A 17960-nucleotide genomic window follows, 5' to 3' on the forward strand; every position below is an offset into this window, starting at 1 on the left:
CAAAAGTCTCCCAGAACATTGGTCAGGAACATCCACCCTCTTCAACTGCTGGCAAAATCACCCTTTGTCCATATGGGTGGGGTTCCTCTCTTGTCCCAGGGTGATGTCCTAATTCCAGATCTCTGCTTCCATGATTTTTCTCTTAAAGCTGTTTCTCCTTCAATCTCTCCTTCCCCTGTCCTTTTTATTACAGGCTGAGAGTTGTTTTTTTTTTGTTCATACAGCTCTCTCATAAACCTTGTTGTTTTAGCATGTAGGAAGCAGGGGTACATGCCTACAGACAGTAAGTCTTCCCACAAGTCTTTCCTAGATAAGTATATCTTCAATCTTGATTTACCAGTTCCTAGTTTAGTTAAGTCCTCCAGTGGGGCACTTTCATCAGGGATCTTCATCTCCAGAAGCTTGGAAGTTCCGGAATTCGTTTCTGTTTTCTTTATTCCTGACAGTTCAGTCCTCAGCGTATCTCTCTCATCTAGCATTTTGCTGTAAACTGGATGCAGACGCCAAGCTGCGTTCTCCAGCTCCATTTGGAATTTTCTTCAGCTAAATGCCCAGGCTTGCATTTTCAAATTCTGCCTTCCATAAAATACCAGGAGTTAATCTTGCTAAGTGCTCTGCAACTTTAAAACATGGATTGCCTTTCCTCCAGTTTCCAATAATAATTTCATCATTTAGTTTTAAGGCATCATCAAAAGTCTCTTTAGCCTCCATATTGCTATCAGTAGTCTCTTCAAGCACTATAGGTCTTTTCTTCCAAATATCTCACAATTCCTTAAAAAAATACCCCTTGCCCTTTTTTAAAACCATTCCAGCATTTTGGTAATTACCAAAGAACTTCCCCACACCTCAGGAACAAATTCTTTATTAGTCAGCCAAGGGGGTGCTGATGCAAAATACCAGAAATTGGTTAGTTTTTAGAAAGTGTATTTATTTGGGGTAGGAGGTTACAGATAGCAGGCCCTAAAGGTTAAGGTGCTTCCCTCACCAAAGTGTATTTTCACTTGTTATGGAGCAAGGTGGCTGCCGACATCTGCTAGGGCTCAGGCTTCCTGAGTTCCTCCCTTCCTGGGGCTTGCTTCTCTTCCCTCTCTGTGCTTCCTTCTTGTGGCTCCACCTTAAGACTTCAGCATCAAACTCCAGCATCAAAACTGCAACATCAAAAACCCTCAATTCTGTCCTTGCCATACTTTTTATTGGAGAGTCCCATCCCACCATGGGGCTGGTGCTCAAGGCCCTACTGACATAAGTAGGTTAAGTTTACTGAATCAAGTAAACCTGGGAATCCAGTGTAATCTATATACCCAGAGGAAAAGACAAGTTTACAAACATAATCCAATATTTCTTTTTGAAATTTATGAATAATATCAAACTGCTACAGGGTCCTTTTTATTTCTTTTGGGTATGGCTCTACAGATCTCCCATGTAGATTTATTGAATGGACAGTTGTGCCTGAGCTGGGTGTGTTTGACAGGTTTGTAAAAAATCTCTTGACCCTAGATGTGGTGGTCTGTTTCTGAAACCATCGTGTTGTTTCCATTGGTCTATGTGTCTTTTTTTATGCTAACACCATGCTGTTTTTTTCCCCTTGCAGATAGGTAATATGAGTTAAAATCCAGAGTGAGAGTGCATGGAAGTGAGAGTCGTCCAACTTTGCTTATCGTTTTTAAGATGTGATGACTATTCAAGACCCCTCCCCATTTCAAATAAATTTTGTAATCCTGCTTTCCATTTATTTTTTAAATGCTGGTGGAATTTTTATCAGATTTCACTGAATCTGTGTATCGACTAGAGTAGAATTGGCATTTAATAACATTAATGTTCCAGTCAGTGAGCATGGAATGTCCTTCCAATTATTTACATCTTTTTGAAATTAACAGTGAGTTGTAGTTTTCTTTATACACGTGCTTTGCAATGTTGGTTATGTTCATTCCTAAATATTGTGGTTTTATCTATCATCCTTTATTTTCACCACTCTTTTGATACTCTGTTACTTTTACTGATACAATCTTCATTTGTAGACTCTCTTCCAAGCCTCTCTCTCTTGTTTGTTTTTGTTTTTTTCCGCAGGAGCACACCCTTTAGTATTTCCTGCAAAGCTAGTCTCTTTGTTATAAACTCTCTCAATTTCTGTTTATCTGTGAATATTCTATATTCATCCCAATTTTGAAATACAGTCTTGCCAGATGTGAAATTCTTATTTTGAAGTTTTTCTCTTACAGTGTCTTACATACATAATTGCACTCTGTTCTTTTCTGAATGGTTTCTGATGAGAAATCTGCATTTAATCTTACTGGAAATCCCTCATGTGTCACGCATTGCTTGTCTCTTGCTGCTCTCAAACAGAGCACTGAATGAGAATGATTATAATGGCAATATATATTCTAGTCAAATAGATGGACTTTAAAGAAAAATAGAAATCCTTTGTGCATTTAGAAAAAACCAAGTGGCATAATAGTAAGAACATTAGAATCTCATCAAGGTTTTGAAAACCGTGCATCGTGTGAATGGAAAATGGAGTCATTAATTTTATACCCATGACAACTCATGTCCACGTGTAAAAGGCATGGAAGACCAAGTATTACACTTAGACCATGGGTCATGGGTCATAATGTTCCCTTGTTCCCTTCCATGTGAGTGAGCAGAGTTCAATAAAGGAAGTGTTTAGAAAGACATTGGCCTGAGGACAGATGCTAAGTATTAAATTTACCATTGCTTGTTCAGCTATGACTAAATGAGGGTTCTATGAGAGAGGGAGTGTCCTTGGTGGAAGCCACCAGGAAGACAGACTTCAGATAATCCAGGGAACTCTGTCTCTCTTTAGGGTGCTTATCTGTATATGTGTTTGTTTTATTGATCAATATTAAGAAAAAAACTAGTGAGGGTTAAATATTGTTTAATATAATACCTAATATTAAAAGTAAATCCTTATTCTAAAACTCACTTTAAATCTATTGTAGTAAAAACTTGACTTTCACTGAATTGGTTGATTAGAGAAAGTGTATAAGGGGTCCAGTCCTGAGGCATCTCCATTTGTTTGGTTTTATGTCTTCTTTCAGTCTCCAAACACCAGCTCCTCTGAGGTTCCAGCTAAGACCCTCAGTTCATGCGTGGTCTTTGTAGCTGTCAGTACTAGGATCTGCAACACAAACACTTGTTCTGGAATCTGGGAAGGCAGAGAGAGGAATGGAGGAGGAAGCTGTCCATGTTGACCCTAGAGACACCTGCCAGCCCACTTCTCCAAATTAAGGAGCCATTGGGTGGATGGCCAAGCACCCCAGGGGCTTGTATGGAAAGGGTCTCTGTTCCCTGTGTAGTTCTCAGGACACCCTTTACTTCCTGTGTCTATTTTCATCAGCTAGTTCTTTTCTTCACTTGCATGGTCACATAAAATATTAATTGCAGCTTCCGTTGTGTTCCCTTCAGTATTCCTGAATTTCCTGAAATGCCAAAAAGAAAGCTAGGAAAGCCGTGGATTCCATGTGCACTTGTTTCCCTTCTTCTCTTCTTCTGATTTCCACATTTCCTCTTCTTTCTCTTCATCTCTTTTTACTTCCCAAATCTCTTTATTTGACCCTAGTACAGGATAATTTCTAGAATCAGACTTGTTCTGGAACAGTGTTGACAGCTGGGGGAGGGAGGGGAGAAAAGATTTATGCGTGTCCACGTGACCCAGTGCAGGAAAACCCGCAGTGGCCTGAGGAACGTTGTCAGGGAGGGGCATGAGTAGAGCTTGGGGGACAGGGCAGCCGTGTCTGGCTGGAGCTGTGGGTTCTGAGAGGAGCAGGGAGCCCTGGGCCCTGTGGTCCAGAGACGCTGTGGTGGGCCTGGTTCATTCCAGGAGAGCAGGTCAGCAGAGGGGGAGAGCCAGGGTGTGAAACAGGCCAGTCAGTCGCCCCTTCCCCAAGTCCTGCAGAAACCCTGCCAGGCCTTGGGCAGTGCTGAGGGGCAGCTGGACAGCACTTTCTCTGAAATGGGAGCCAGTTCAGTTTCATTCCTAATCCTGGAATTTTGGATTTGGGTGAAATGTGGAGGCTAGGAAGTGTATTCCAGGATATGCCACCCACTGCCCCTCTCACTCACACCCCCTGCCTTGACCCCACATTCACAATCACCCCCACAGGCTTGCACATAGACAGTCCCCAGTCCCTGTACCCAGAATCCATGCCAGCTTACGGGACCACCGATGCTTATAAGAACGGTAGTTCTTTACCTGGAATATCAGTTTCTCTAACCAAACCCCAATTCTTGTTTCTTCTAGCATATGGAACCAGAATGATTCTTCAGACAAAGCCAGCAGTCAGTCTCTGATCTTCTTATACAGATTTTTCCTCAAAAGTGAGTGATTCCAGAATATGCACTGTTTTTGCTTGCTTTTAGAGTCATGCCCAATTACAGAAATGAAAACTCTGTATCAGATCATGCTGTGTAGTGTTTGCTCAGGTCCTGTGTTCTCTTGGTGCTTTAGAAGAATAGGTGGGAAATGGTGGTTAAGTCAAAGGCCCCATAAGGAAGTATCGGGACATCTGTGGAAGGGCACAGGCTTTGCTTGGACATACATCCCTCAAGCCCATTTTGCTTTGCAATTACAAAATTCTTAATAGATGGAGGGAAAATTGTTGCTGAGGTAATGACCCCTACCATATAGTTAATAATCTGCTGCTGCCTCTTGAGAATCTCATTTTCAAAAGGGGTCAGTTTGAATAGGACCCCATTCGACACTTTCTTCTCCTACAAACTTGTTAATATCAAATACAGGTATATGCTTAGGTCTCTTTATATGAAATCACTGGAAAGATAAAGAAACAAGGTAAAATTTGTATCGTAAAATGGAATAGCAGCACCACCGCAACATTAGATGGTGCCACCTCATCTTCTTAGTCATTGAGAACCTCAACCATCATTTATTCCTTGGGAGCTGGGAGGACACAGAGTATCTCCGAGCACATTGGCATTTTAACCATGTATTACTTGGAATATTCTGGCTTTGGACAGATGGGTAGAGTGTTTGGAGTTTGTGGATTAACAAGTTCAGTGTGAGCTGCTGGTCTGGCCATCTTTCTTACTATAAGAAGAATAGCAAAGACAGTAGGAGGAAGGAAATGTGAATTAGAGTGCTTGTTTTTGTAGTTAATGGCAACGTAAACTAACTTGTGATAATTAGTGTAGAAATGGAATTAAAATTCAATGAGAACTATACAGCAAGTTGGCGGTGTAAGAAGAAGCTCCTAATGGCAGCTGCTGCTACAGGGCAGTTAGCAAACACCCAGAGCTCTCTGGAGCTAGATGAAGCACGTGTTGGAAGGCTCCAGGAGGCCAGAAGAGCATCCTGCATCATCCTTGAAGGAGTGGAAGCAGGAGATGCCCATCTGCAGAGAAGACTCGTAAGTAGAGGCTCCACGCCCAGGAGACCGGGGCCCATCCTCCTCTGGTGGCACAGCCCGCCTGAGGAGCTGTCCCGAGGCTGGAATTGAAAGCACCACTTCCCCAAAATGGGAAAATATCTTCAAGACCTGGTGGAAGGTGGTGGATTCTTAAATGAGATAAGAGAAGGACTGAGTGGAGTACTGATGTTTAATGTATGTTGATGTTTTAATTAGCTTTACTGTAATATTGTGGAAATGTATAGAGTTGATGGTAACACACAGTGAGTAACAGCTAGTTTATAAAATGGGATGTGACTGAAAATGGTAGTCCAATTATGTGGAATTGTGGTTGATGGTACAGATGCACGAGTGTCCTTTGTGAGCTCGAACAAATGTAAGTCAGTACTGCAGGGTTTTGGGAATGTGGAGAAGCATGGGAAAAATACAGCTGCAGTGACCTCTGGACTGTGGCAATAGTATATTATTCTTGAATCTATGCAAAAGATGTACTATGTTGATACTGAGGCAGTATGGAAAATGTGAGGCAAATGTACACTATGGACATGGCAATAATCAGATGATATTATTTTACCTGTAGCAGATGACACAGCACATTGTGGTGTGTTGATGGAGGAGTGTTGTTTGGGAGTTTTGCGCATGTACGTGATTGTTTTATAAGTATAACTTTTGTTATTAAAAATATATATACATATTTAAAAAATGATAGGGTGGGTTGGAGGAAAAACAGACCAAATGCAAGAGAAGAACTATGATTAGTAGTAAGATTTTTGACAGTGTTCTTTCATAGTTTGTAAGAAACGTCTTAAGGTGGAGGGTCGATGTATGGGACCCCTGTAGGATGTTATGCGTGTTTGGTTTGTAGGTTCACAACTTTATCTATATACTTAATTGTTTATGTATGTTCATATATAAATGATATAAAGATGATAATCATTGGATGGTTAGGGGAAAAATACTTTGTTTATTAGTAATATTTTGACAATGCTCTTTAATCATTAGTCAAAAAGGTTTAAAAACAATGCTAGTTATTGGTGGTAGGGTGAGATGATATATATGTTTATTTGATGTTATGTATGTTTGTTTCCTAAGTTCAGAACTATTACACATTTTTCTTTTTATTTCTCTACCCTCCCCACCCCAGTTGTCGGCTCTCTGTGTCTATTCACTGTGTGTTCTTCTGTGACTGCTTCTATCCTTGTGAGCAGCAGCGGGAATCTGCATTTCTTTTTGTTGCGCTCGTGTGTGCTGCAACATTCTTGTGCAGTCTGCACTTTCTTTCGCGCTCAGTGGCTCTCCTTACAGGGCGCACTCCTCGCGCATAAGGCTCCCCTTCGCAGGGGACACCCCTGCGTGGCAGGGCACTCCTTGCACGCATCAGCACTGCACATGGGCCAGGTCCACACGGGTCAAGGAGGCCCTGGGTTTGAACTGCAGAGCCCCCATGTGGTAGGTGGATGCCCTATCTGTTGGGCCAAGTCCCCTTCCCCTATTATAAATTTATTGTTGATGTATGTTTATGTACGAATGTTATGTTTCTACTTTTTAAAAATTCAACAACAGTGTCCCGTGGTGCCTTCTGTGTGTTCTGTAAAATATCTCGTAAATTTCCAAAATTGCCATTGTTGTTTTTACATCTTCCAGATCTTTTCAACCACATGGATCCACATATGCTGACCATGCATTTGCCATATGTTCTCTAGGAATTTCTCCTTGATGAAAAGCAACCATTTTGGTGGATTGGATTCAATTCCAGGCAACTCAAATACTGTGGTTTTGAAATCATCTACTTTTTTCCCCTCAAAGCTGAGTGATTCCATAATATGTACTCTCTTAGCTTGCTCTTGAAGCCCCCTGCAATTAGAGAAAATAAAACTCTGTGAGAGTCATGCTGTACAGTGTTTGCTCAGATCTTGGTGAATTTAGAAAACCAAATCTTGGTGATTTTAGATATAGCACTAAATTCAAAGACCGAAGAAAATTTTGGAGGGTACCTACATGAGCTGTTCCTGTCCATTTGGTGGCAATTACGAGTGCCTTAATTCAAAGAGGAAAAATTGCTTCATAGGAAAAGGCTCCCTACCATACAGCTTATAAGCTGAGGCTGCTTGTTTTATCAGGTGTCCTTTATTAGGAATCCCCTCTTCGATATGTCTCCTCCCCCAGAATGGCAGCTGGCATCTGTAGTGTACATGGTCGTGTTTTCTTGTCTGTACTCAATTGAACAAGAATGAATGCAAGAAAGGAACATATCTATTTTAGAGAAAAACAGGTGACTTTATCTTGGCATTAGATATGGCCCTTGATCTACCCTGTCAGTCAGAAGCTCCTCTAACATGTTCTCCAAGGGACCTGGGAGACAAAGATACTGTCACCTTGCTCAGGGAACTTGACTTGACTAGAACAAGGAAGGGGCTAGAGGGTATGGAAGCTCTTGGTTAACAAGCAATGTATCAGCGCTCTTATTTATTCACATTCTAGCACGTATTCTTTTCCTTTCATGGTTTTATTTTGGCTATTGTAGTATATAAGTTGTTTTCATTTGAATTTCCCTAATGAATAATGTCTTTGAATAGCTTTTCATGTCATCATTGGTAATTGTTATGTCCTCCGGAGACTTAACTATTCATGTCCTTTGCCCATTTTTAATTGTGTTGCTTTTCTTTCTTTTGTGTTCTGGGTGTTATTTTTAAGTCAGTGTCTTTTTTTTAAAGATTCAGAGATTACACAAAATGTTACATTAAAGAATAGAAGAGGTTCCCATATACCCCACTACCTACCCCCCAACTCCTCCCATATCAACAACGTCTTTCATCAGTGTGGCATATTCATTGCATTTGATGAATACATGTTCAAGCGCTGCTACACAGCATGGATTATCGTTTACATTGTAGTTTACACTGTCTCTCCATCCATTCATTGGGTTATGACAGGATATATAATGTCCCGCATCTGTTCATGCAGTTTCATTCAAGACACATCCAAGTCCTGAAAATGTCCCCCCATCACACGTCTTTTTCCCTCTTCCTGCCTTCAGCAACTCCCATGTCCACCGTCTCCACATCAATGACATAGTTTCTTCCATTGCTAGAGTCACAATAATTTTATAGTAGAATACCAGTAAGTCCATCCTAATTCATATTTTATTCCTCCATCCTGAGGACTCTGGGATGGCGATGTCCATTCCACCTATAAATCGAGATGGGGCTTAGATCCCCCGTGACCAATGGATGGGATTCTCCTGCTTGCAGTTGAAGACTTTCTCAATTCCCTGGTGTGGTGTTTGACCATCCTCACCTCCCTGTTAATTAACCTGGGTAAGTCCAACGAACCAGAGAGTAGGTATTGCAATTCTACTTAGGTTCTGGGCCCAGCTGGCACACGGACAGCCCAGAAATTCAAGTCTCCTGAGCATACACCTATCCCAGCACCAACCTCAGGTTCAGTAAAAGTGACAGAAGAGGGATATGTAGCGAGATCACATCTGAGTCCAACTCCATCACAAGTTCCAGAGTAGGGCCCACTGGCAAGGCAGTGAACTCCAGAGCCATCTGTCATAACTGTAGGACCTAAGTGGGCAAACACTAGTGAGGAAGGATGGCCCAATGATGGGCCCTTGATACTGAGGACTATGATAATGAGCCTGTGTGCATGAAGTTTCAACTGGGCATAGAACTGCAGGGTGCCTAAGAGTTACCTCTGAGAGCCTCCATGTTCCTCAGATTGTTTATGTATGTTCATATATATATGATATGAAGATAATAATAGGGAGGCTTGGGGGAAAACACTTTGGTTAATAGTAATATTTTGACTATGCTCTTGAATCATTAGTTTAAAAGGTTTGACAAGAATATGTTATTGGTGGTAGGTGAGTCATGGAAGTCCTGTCTGATGTTATATATGTTTATTCCTTTCTTTCACAACTATTACAATACACTTACTGTTCATGTGTGTTTGTGTGTGGGTGATGTATTTCAATAAATCAGTTTTTAAAAAAAAGTGCATTGCAGGGAAGGAGCTGTGGCTCAATCAGTTGGGCTCCCACCTGCCATATGGGGGACCCTGGGTTCATGTCCTGGGCCTCCTTGGTAAGGGAGGTTTCCCTGCACATCGTGGAGAGCTGACACAGCAAGATGACACAACAAAGGGAGACAAGCAAATATAGAAAAGTTGCGCAGCAAATAGAAACAGAGAACACATAGCCAAAAACACGTCAAAAGGGGGGGGTAGGAATTAATAAATAAGTAAGTCTTTTTTTTTAAAAAGTTCAATGTCTTGCCTGACATCTCACTGTTGGCCTATCTCCTCAGACAGTTGCCCTAGTAGCTCAGATAGCAGACTCCCGCCTCTGATTGCTACCCACTTCCTTCGCCAACCGTCCAGAGCTAACCTGATATCTGCCCCCGTCCCTAGTAACTGCTTACAGCAGCCAACCACAAGTCCGCCCATGCTTCCGCCAATCCCCTACCGACCCGTTCACCTCCCCCACCCTCCTCACCTCCTATATAACCCACTGTACTTCTTCAATAAATCGGACTTGCGCACAGACCTGGTCTCCGCGGCTCCTTCCTTCCCCCCGCCGTGCGTCCTCCACACCTGAGAGCCCCCGAGGTTGTCTGCCGCGACCTCGAACCCCGCTGAAGTGCGGCTCTCCTGACCCCTCCAGCTGCCCCCGTCAGGAAGAGATTCCCCCGCACACTGGCGCCCAACGTGGGGCCAAAGCAACCCCACCACAGCACAACGTGGGGCCAAAGCAACCCCACCACTGCACCGCTCCGAGGGTAAGGGCCCCAAGAACCTCCGCCGCCTCACTCCATAACCTGGCGCCCCCCCCTCCTCTCTTCTCACCCCTATCTTTTCACTCTGCATTGCTGCTCCTGAACCTTGGCGACCTCATACGATCCACGGCGGTCTGGGAGAATCGCTGGATGGCTTTCTCCTTCCATGTCGGGGGATTATACCGACCCGCTATGATCAAGAGGCACCAATAAAACTCTCAGGAGCGCATGCCTGAGCACCTCCACCCTTGCCTTCACCTCTGCTCCTCCCCCCCCAACATTGAGAGCCCCGGTATATTAAAAACAAAGGGGGAGATGTGGGAGGAGGGGCACCCGGCTTGCCTCAGTGGCAAACAGTGCGGCAAGAGGTGACACCGCCTCTGCCCACTGGGCCTAGACAAGGTGACCACACCTGACTAGGCCTTTGCTGCTAACGGCTAGCCGGCACTGCCCTCCCCCTTCCTATCTCCTGCCTAGCCCAGCTCTCACTTCCCCTCCCCCTCCCTTAAACCTAATCTCTTAGTACGCTGTTTGCCCAGCAACAGCTTACAACCACCTATCAGCTTAGTAACAGTGTCAGCCTATCAAGAGTTAGCACATACTCTACTGGCCAATCACTAGCCCAATGCCAGAACATTGCCTTATATGGAAACAGCATTTGCCCTAGCCAATCAGAACCCACCACACCACTCCCCAATCCTATAAATCTGCATCCCCTTCCGCAATGGACCAGACTTGTGCCATCAGCCTGTCTCCGCGACTCCTTCCTGGGTCGTGCGCCCTCCACGCCTTCGGAGCCCCCGAGAGAAGCCTTAGTGGCTGTACGAGGCTTTCTTCCCCATGCCAGGGACCCCTCAGTCCCACAACGGGACCCCACTCGTCCCTTAACAGGGACCCCGCTCGTCCCACAACAGGACCCCACTCGTCCCGCAACAGGGACCCCACTCGTCCCACAACGGGACCCCACTCGTCCCGCAACAGGGACCCCGGTCGTCCCATAACAGGGACCCCGTTTCGTCCCTCATCTCACAAATTAATAACTTAGAGCTGGATTCACACCTGGGAGTGGAAACTCCAAGGTCAGTGTCCTGTCCATGAAACACAGCTGTTTTGTCAATAAACATCCACTTTATTTTAATCCTTTCCCAATTTTGAATGAATCAGACAAGGGTGTCTAATTTAAGTGTCTCTCAGAAATGGCATAAAGGGCTGTGAGCCAATGTCCATGTCGGCAAAATCTGTGGTAAGTAGACGGGTGTAGTTGTGCACTGGATGGACATGACAGTGATGTAGTGATGGTATTGGGATGGGTGGTGGTCATCTGTGAGGGCGGTAGGGTGGGGGGTTGCACTGTCCATGGAACTGGGGGGAGTTTTGGGGGAGGGAGTAGATGATCGCTGGGGTTTTGCAGTAGAAACTAGAACATTAGGTATGTTCTTTTGGCCTTTGCAGCAGTGGAGTTGTACTGGTTTAGGGTGTTTGATGAGGGGGCGATGCAGGAGCGGGTGCACCTTGGCAGGCTTGTGGGGAGTGTGTGAGTGCTCATCCTGTCATCGTGGGCTGTTTCAGTGTGTGGAGACCCACAATGAATGGGAAGGTGATGGACTCCCATCCTAGGGAGTGCTGCTATGTTCTTAAATAGAAGGGTGGGAGTCTTTAGAGAGAGAAGACAGAGCCTAATAGGTGAGGACAGGCCAGTATGTCAAGCCTTCAATGTTACCATAAGTAATTATGAATCTTGTTCTTCAAGGAGTGAAGCTTGGTGGTTCCCGTGACTCCTGAGGAAAGCGGGAGGAAGAATACAATAGATGGAACATGGGGCATTGGAATATTTTTACTTTATCTTACAATGATGGGTCAGGATGTGTAAGAATTCATCAAAATTTTAAAAAGTGCGTGGTCCAACTTGTAAGCATAATGTGAATCATTGACCACTGTTAGCAGGAATGCTTCAATATTTGTACCTCATCTGTAAGAAATTCACCATCTACATGTAAAATGTAATTAATAGGGGAAACAGGAAAAGGAAGAGGATGTTGGATATATGGGAATGCGCTGTATTCTCTACATGACTTTACTATAACCTAAAACTTCTTTAAGAAGAAAAAATAATACACTGGGGAAAGCAATGGAAAAAATGTCACTTTGCTTACAGGACAGTAAATCTTATAGTGATGAAAGACATAATGGAATTTTTTAAATTTAATTTTTTATTTCAAAATGTAAAAAATTTTTTAACTTTCTTAGTTTTAATAGTTTGATTACTTCATTTTCTTATTAAATGTATTTGGTTATTTTGTTGACTTCGTTTTGAAGAAATTCTGGATCCCAGACAGGTTACAGCTGTGGAAGGGGGGGATCATTGGTGTGGGGTGTCAGTGTTGGGGGATGCATGGGAAGAAGTTCACCTGGGGCATACGTATAAGGCATTTGCATGAGGTGAAATATTCATGGGGTGTTGTCACGGTGTGTGGAGATTGACACAATAAACAATAGAATATAGAATTCCCATCCTGGGGAGCTCTGCCACATTCCCTAATGGATAGCAAGAATCCCCCAAGTACAGGGACAGTGACTATTGAAGGAGGATGGACCATTGATGGACCCTTGATATTGATGACTATACTTAGCAATCTTTACTTTTGAAATTGAAACTTATCCTAGTATTATAGGCTGCCTAAGGGATATCACCTGAGAACCTCCTTGTTGCTCAAGTGTGTCCTCTAAGCCATGTCAGCATAGAAATGCACTATGTTGCCCCTGGCATGGGACATGACTCCCAGGGATGAGGCTCCCTGGCAAGAAGGGGCTGCTACCAGGCACCTAGTAGTTCAACTTGAAAAAGTCATTGAAGAAAAGGCGGAAAGGGTAAATGCAAATGAGTTTATGTGGATAAGAGTTCAAAGTGTGCCTGGAAAGGGTGTTGGAGGAAATAATGGCTGAAAACTTCCCAAATCTACTGAGAGAGATGGATGGTACATGTCCAGGAAGCACAAGGCACCCCAAACACCATAAATCCCAACAGGCCCACCAAGACATATACTTGTCAAATTATCCAATGCTCATGAGAAAGAGAAAATTCTAAAAGCAGCAAGAGAAAAGAGAACCATCACATACAAGGGAGGCTCCATAAGATGAAGTGCTGATTTCTCCTCTTAAACCATGGAGGCAAGAAGGCAGTGGTATGATATAGTCAAGGTACTACAATAAATTTCCAACCAAGAATTCTCTACCCAACTAAGCTAGCATTCAAAAATGATGGAGAGTTCAAAATATTCACAGATAAACAGAAATTAAAAGAGTATGGCAATAAGAACTCTGTCCTTCAAGAAATACTAAAGGGAGTTGTGCAGGACGAGAGAAAAAAACAGGAGAGGCAGAGTTGGAGGAGGGTATAAGAGCAACAAAAAAGACAAAAAGAGACGGAAATAAATCAACAAAATATGACAAACACAAGTCCAAACAAAATATGGCTAACATAAATATAGTTCCTTGCAAGTACTGACACTGAATGTCAGTGGATTAAACACACCTGTCAAAAGATTCAGACTGGAAGATTGGATAAGGAAATATGACCCACGTATGTGCTGTCTACAAGAAACACATCTTAGACCCAGGAATTCAAGGAGTTTTAAAGTAAATGGCTGGAAAACAATCTTACATGCAAACAATAACCAAAAAAAGGCAGGAGTTGCCACCTTAATATCAGACAAAATAGGCTTGAAAGGTGAAACATTTTGAGAGACAAAGATGGATACTACATATTAGTGAAAGGAACAATCTGTCAAGAAGAACGAACAATCATAAATATTTATGCTCCTAACAAGGGTGCCTCCAAATATGTGAGGCCAACACTGGTAAAACTAAGTGAAAGAATAGATGCCTCTCAAATCATAATGGGAGACTTTAATACACCACTATCACCTTAGGACAGAATATCTCAAAAGAGAATCAATAAAGAAAGAAAAAATTTGGACAGTATATTAGAGGAGCTGGACCTATTAGACATATACAGATCATTACACCCATATACAGCAGTATATACATTTTTCTCAAGTGCATGTGGATCATTCTCCAAGATAGACCATACGCTAGCCCACAAAGAAAGGCTCAATAAATTCAGAAAGATTGAAATCATACAAAATAATGTCTCTGACCACAGTGGAGCGAAGCTGGAAATCTGCAAGAGCCAGAGGCCCAGATTTCACACCAAGATATGGAAATTAAACAGCACACTCTTAGAAAAACAGTGGGTCAAAGAGGAAATCTCATAAGAACTTACTAAGTACCTTGAAACTAATGAAAATGATAACAGAACATACCAAAACTTATGGGACGCAGCAAAAGCAGTACTGAGAGGGAAATTTATAGCCATAAATTCATACATTAAAAAAAAAAAACAAAAATTGAAGAACCAACGGTACATTTAGAGGAATTAGTTAAAAAAAACAACAAAGTAACCCCACAGGAAGAAGAAAGAAAGAAAGAAAAAAAGATAAGAGAAGAACTAAATGAAATAGAAAATAAAATGCATTTGAAAAGATAAATAAAACCAAGAGCTGGTTCTTTGTGATCAATAAAATTGACAAACCCTTAGACCAACAAAGAAAAAAAGAGAGAAGATGCAAATACACAAAATAAGAAATGAGAAACGAGATATAACCACTGACCCCACAGAAATTATGACTATCATAAGAGGATACTTGGAAAAACTATATTTCTACAAAAATGACAATTCAAAGGAAATGGACAAATTCCTAGAAAGAAATAAGCAGCCTGTATTGATGAAAGAAGAAATTGACGATCTCAACAAACCAATCACAAGTAAAGAGATAGAATCAGTCATTAAAAATCTCCCAACTAAGAAGGGTCCAGGGACATATGGCTTTACAGGTGAATTCTACAAAACATTCCAGAAAGAACTAACCCAGTCTTGCTGTAACTCTTCCAAAAAATTGAAACAGAAGGAACATTACCTAACTCATTCTATAATGCCAACATTACCCTAGTACCTAAGCTAAACAAAGACACTACAAGAAAGGAAAATTACAGATCAATTTCTCTAATGAACCTAGACGCAAAAATTCTCAACAAAATACTTGCTAACCGTATTCAACAACACATTAAACGAATTATACACCGTGACCAAGTAGGATTTATTCCAGGTATGCAAGGATGGTTCAACATAAGAAAATCAATCAATGTAATATACCATAAAAACAGATTGAAGGAAAAAATCACATGATTATATCTATAGATGCAGAAAAAGCATTTGACAAAATACAGTACACTTTCTTGATGAAAACACTGCAAGGAAATTTTCTGGAAATGATAAAGAATATATATGAAAAACCCACAGCCAACTCGTTTACAATGGTGAAATCCTAAAATCTGTCCTTTTAAGATAGGAACAAGACAAGGATGCCCACTATCATCTCTTCTATTTACATTGTTTTAGAAGTACTTGCTTGAGCACTGAGTCAAGAACCAGATACAAAAAGCATTAAAATTGGAAAGGAAAAAGTCAAAATTTCATTATTTGTGGATGACATGATCCTATACATAGAAAACCCTGAGAGGTCTACAACAAAGCTTCTAGAACTCATAAATGAGTTTAGTAAAGTCCCAGGTTATGAGATCAATGAAAAACATCCATAGCATTTCTGTACACCAATAACGAACATGCTTAGGAGGAAATCAAGAAACAAATACCATTGACAATAGTCAATTAAAAAATCAAACACCTAGGAATAAATTTAACTAAAGATGTAAAAAACTTATACACAGAGAACTACACAAGACTGTTCAGGGAATTCAAAGAAGACCTAAATAAATAGAATAATATTCCCTGTTCATGGATAGGAAGACTAAATATTATTATGATGTCTATCCTATGAAAACTGATCTACACATTCAAGGCAATCCCAATAAAAATGAACACAGCATTCTTTAAGGAACTAGAAAAACTAGCTATGAAATTTATTTGGAAAGGAAAGAGGGCCTGAATTGCCAATGACATATTGAAAAAGAAAAACGAAATTGGAAGAATCACATTACCTGACTTCAAAACATACTACAAAGCTACAGTAGTGAAAACAGCATGGTATTGGCACAAGGAGAAACACACAGATCAATGGAACCGAATTGAGAGTTCTAATATAGATCCTCATATGTATAGTCATATAATATTCGATAAAGTTACCAAACCCTCTCAAGCTGGAGAGAATGGCCTATTCAACAAATGGTGCCTGGAGAACTGGATATCCATATGCAAAAGAATGAAAAAGGATTACCAACTCACACCTTATACAAAAATCAATTCAAGATGGATCAAAGACCTAGATATGAGACCCAAGACCATAAAGACTTTGGAAAGCAGTTTTGGGAAGCATCTCCTGGACCTTGTAATAGGAAATGGCTTCATGAACTTCACAACGAAAGCACGAGCAGCAAAAGAACAAATAGATAAACGGGACTTCCTCAAAATTGAAGCCTTCTGCCCCTCAAAGGAGTTTGTGAAGAAAGTGAAGAAGGACAACCACCACACCATGGAGCCTAGAGTGCCTACAACTGAAAGCAGGAGGATTGCATCCAGTAACCATGTGAAATCTGAGCCTCCTCTTGACATAGAGGTGCAACGGACACAACCAATCCAAGGACCTCAGAGAAAAGGTGGCATTGGAGTGGGAAAAGTGGACATGGTGGCTGATGGGTATGGGGAATGGCCGGAAGAGATGAGATGTGGAGGCGCCTTTGGGACTTGGAGTTGCCCTGGATGGTGCTTCAGGGGCAGTCACTGGACATTGTTAATCCTCCCAGGGCTCACTGGATGGAATGGGGGAGAGTGTGGGCCATGATGTGGACCAATGACCATGAGGTGCAGAGATACCCAGAGATGTACTTACCAATGCAATGGAAGTGTCATGATGATGGGAGTGAGTGTTGCTGGGGGGGGAGGGGTGCGGTGGGGGTGGTGGGGTCGAATGGGACCTCATATTTCTTTAATGTAATATTTTTACAAAATCAATTAAAAAAAAAAAAAAGAAAGTGAAAAGAGGGCCTACAGAATAGGAGAAAATTTTTGGTAACCATATATCTGATTAGGAGACTTATAACCTGCATATTTAAAGAACTCCTATATCTTGAAAATAGAAAGACAAAGAACCCATTTTTAAAATGGGAAAAAGATTAAAGAGACATTTCTTCAAAAATATATACAAATGGATAAAAAGCACATGAAAAAATGCTCCAAATCTCTAGGTATTACAGAAATGAAAATCTAACTACAATGAGATACCATTTTCCCATAAGATTGGCAGCTATGAAAAAAACAGAAGACTACAAGTGCTGGAGAGGATATGGAGGAATGGGAACACTCATCCACTGCTCCCGGGAATGCACAAGGATCCAGCCATTCTGGAGAACAGTTTGGCGGTTTCTCAAAAAAACTAGATATAGACTTGCCATATGACCCATCAATTCCACTGCTGGGTATATACCCAGTAGGACTGAAAACAAGGACACAAACCAATATATGCATACCAATGTTCATAGCAGCATTGTTCACTATTGCCAGAAGTTGGAATCAACCCAAATGCCCATCAACAGATGAATGGATAAATAAAATGTGGTATATACATACAATGGACTCATCTTTAACAACGAATACACTACAAAAACACGTGATAATATGGATGAATCTCGAGAACCTCATGTTGAGTGAAGCAACCCAGGCATTGAAGGACAAATACTACCTGACCTCAATGATATGAAAGAAGTAAACCAAGCTGCCTCAGAGAGG

At 41.8% G+C, this 17960-nt stretch overlaps 1 long non-coding RNA gene across 3 annotated transcripts in view; it reads left to right on the forward strand.

The window, feature by feature from the left end:
• Positions 1–17960, forward strand: part of LOC131280548 (uncharacterized) — an 84974-nt gene that overhangs the window by 47065 nt on the left and 19949 nt on the right. For 2 of the 3 annotated variants that reach the window (XR_009188159.1, XR_009188162.1), the window contains exon 3: positions 4259–4335. This is a non-coding gene — a long non-coding RNA (uncharacterized lncRNA). Of the gene's footprint in view, positions 1–4258; positions 4336–7025; positions 7454–17960 lie in introns of those variants that run through there. The other variant, XR_009188160.1, reaches the window with a different exon arrangement.

Source organism: Dasypus novemcinctus, chromosome 12 (genome assembly GCF_030445035.2).
Source record: "Dasypus novemcinctus isolate mDasNov1 chromosome 12, mDasNov1.1.hap2, whole genome shotgun sequence".
In the NCBI taxonomy this organism is placed as follows: Eukaryota; Metazoa; Chordata; class Mammalia; order Cingulata; family Dasypodidae; genus Dasypus; species Dasypus novemcinctus.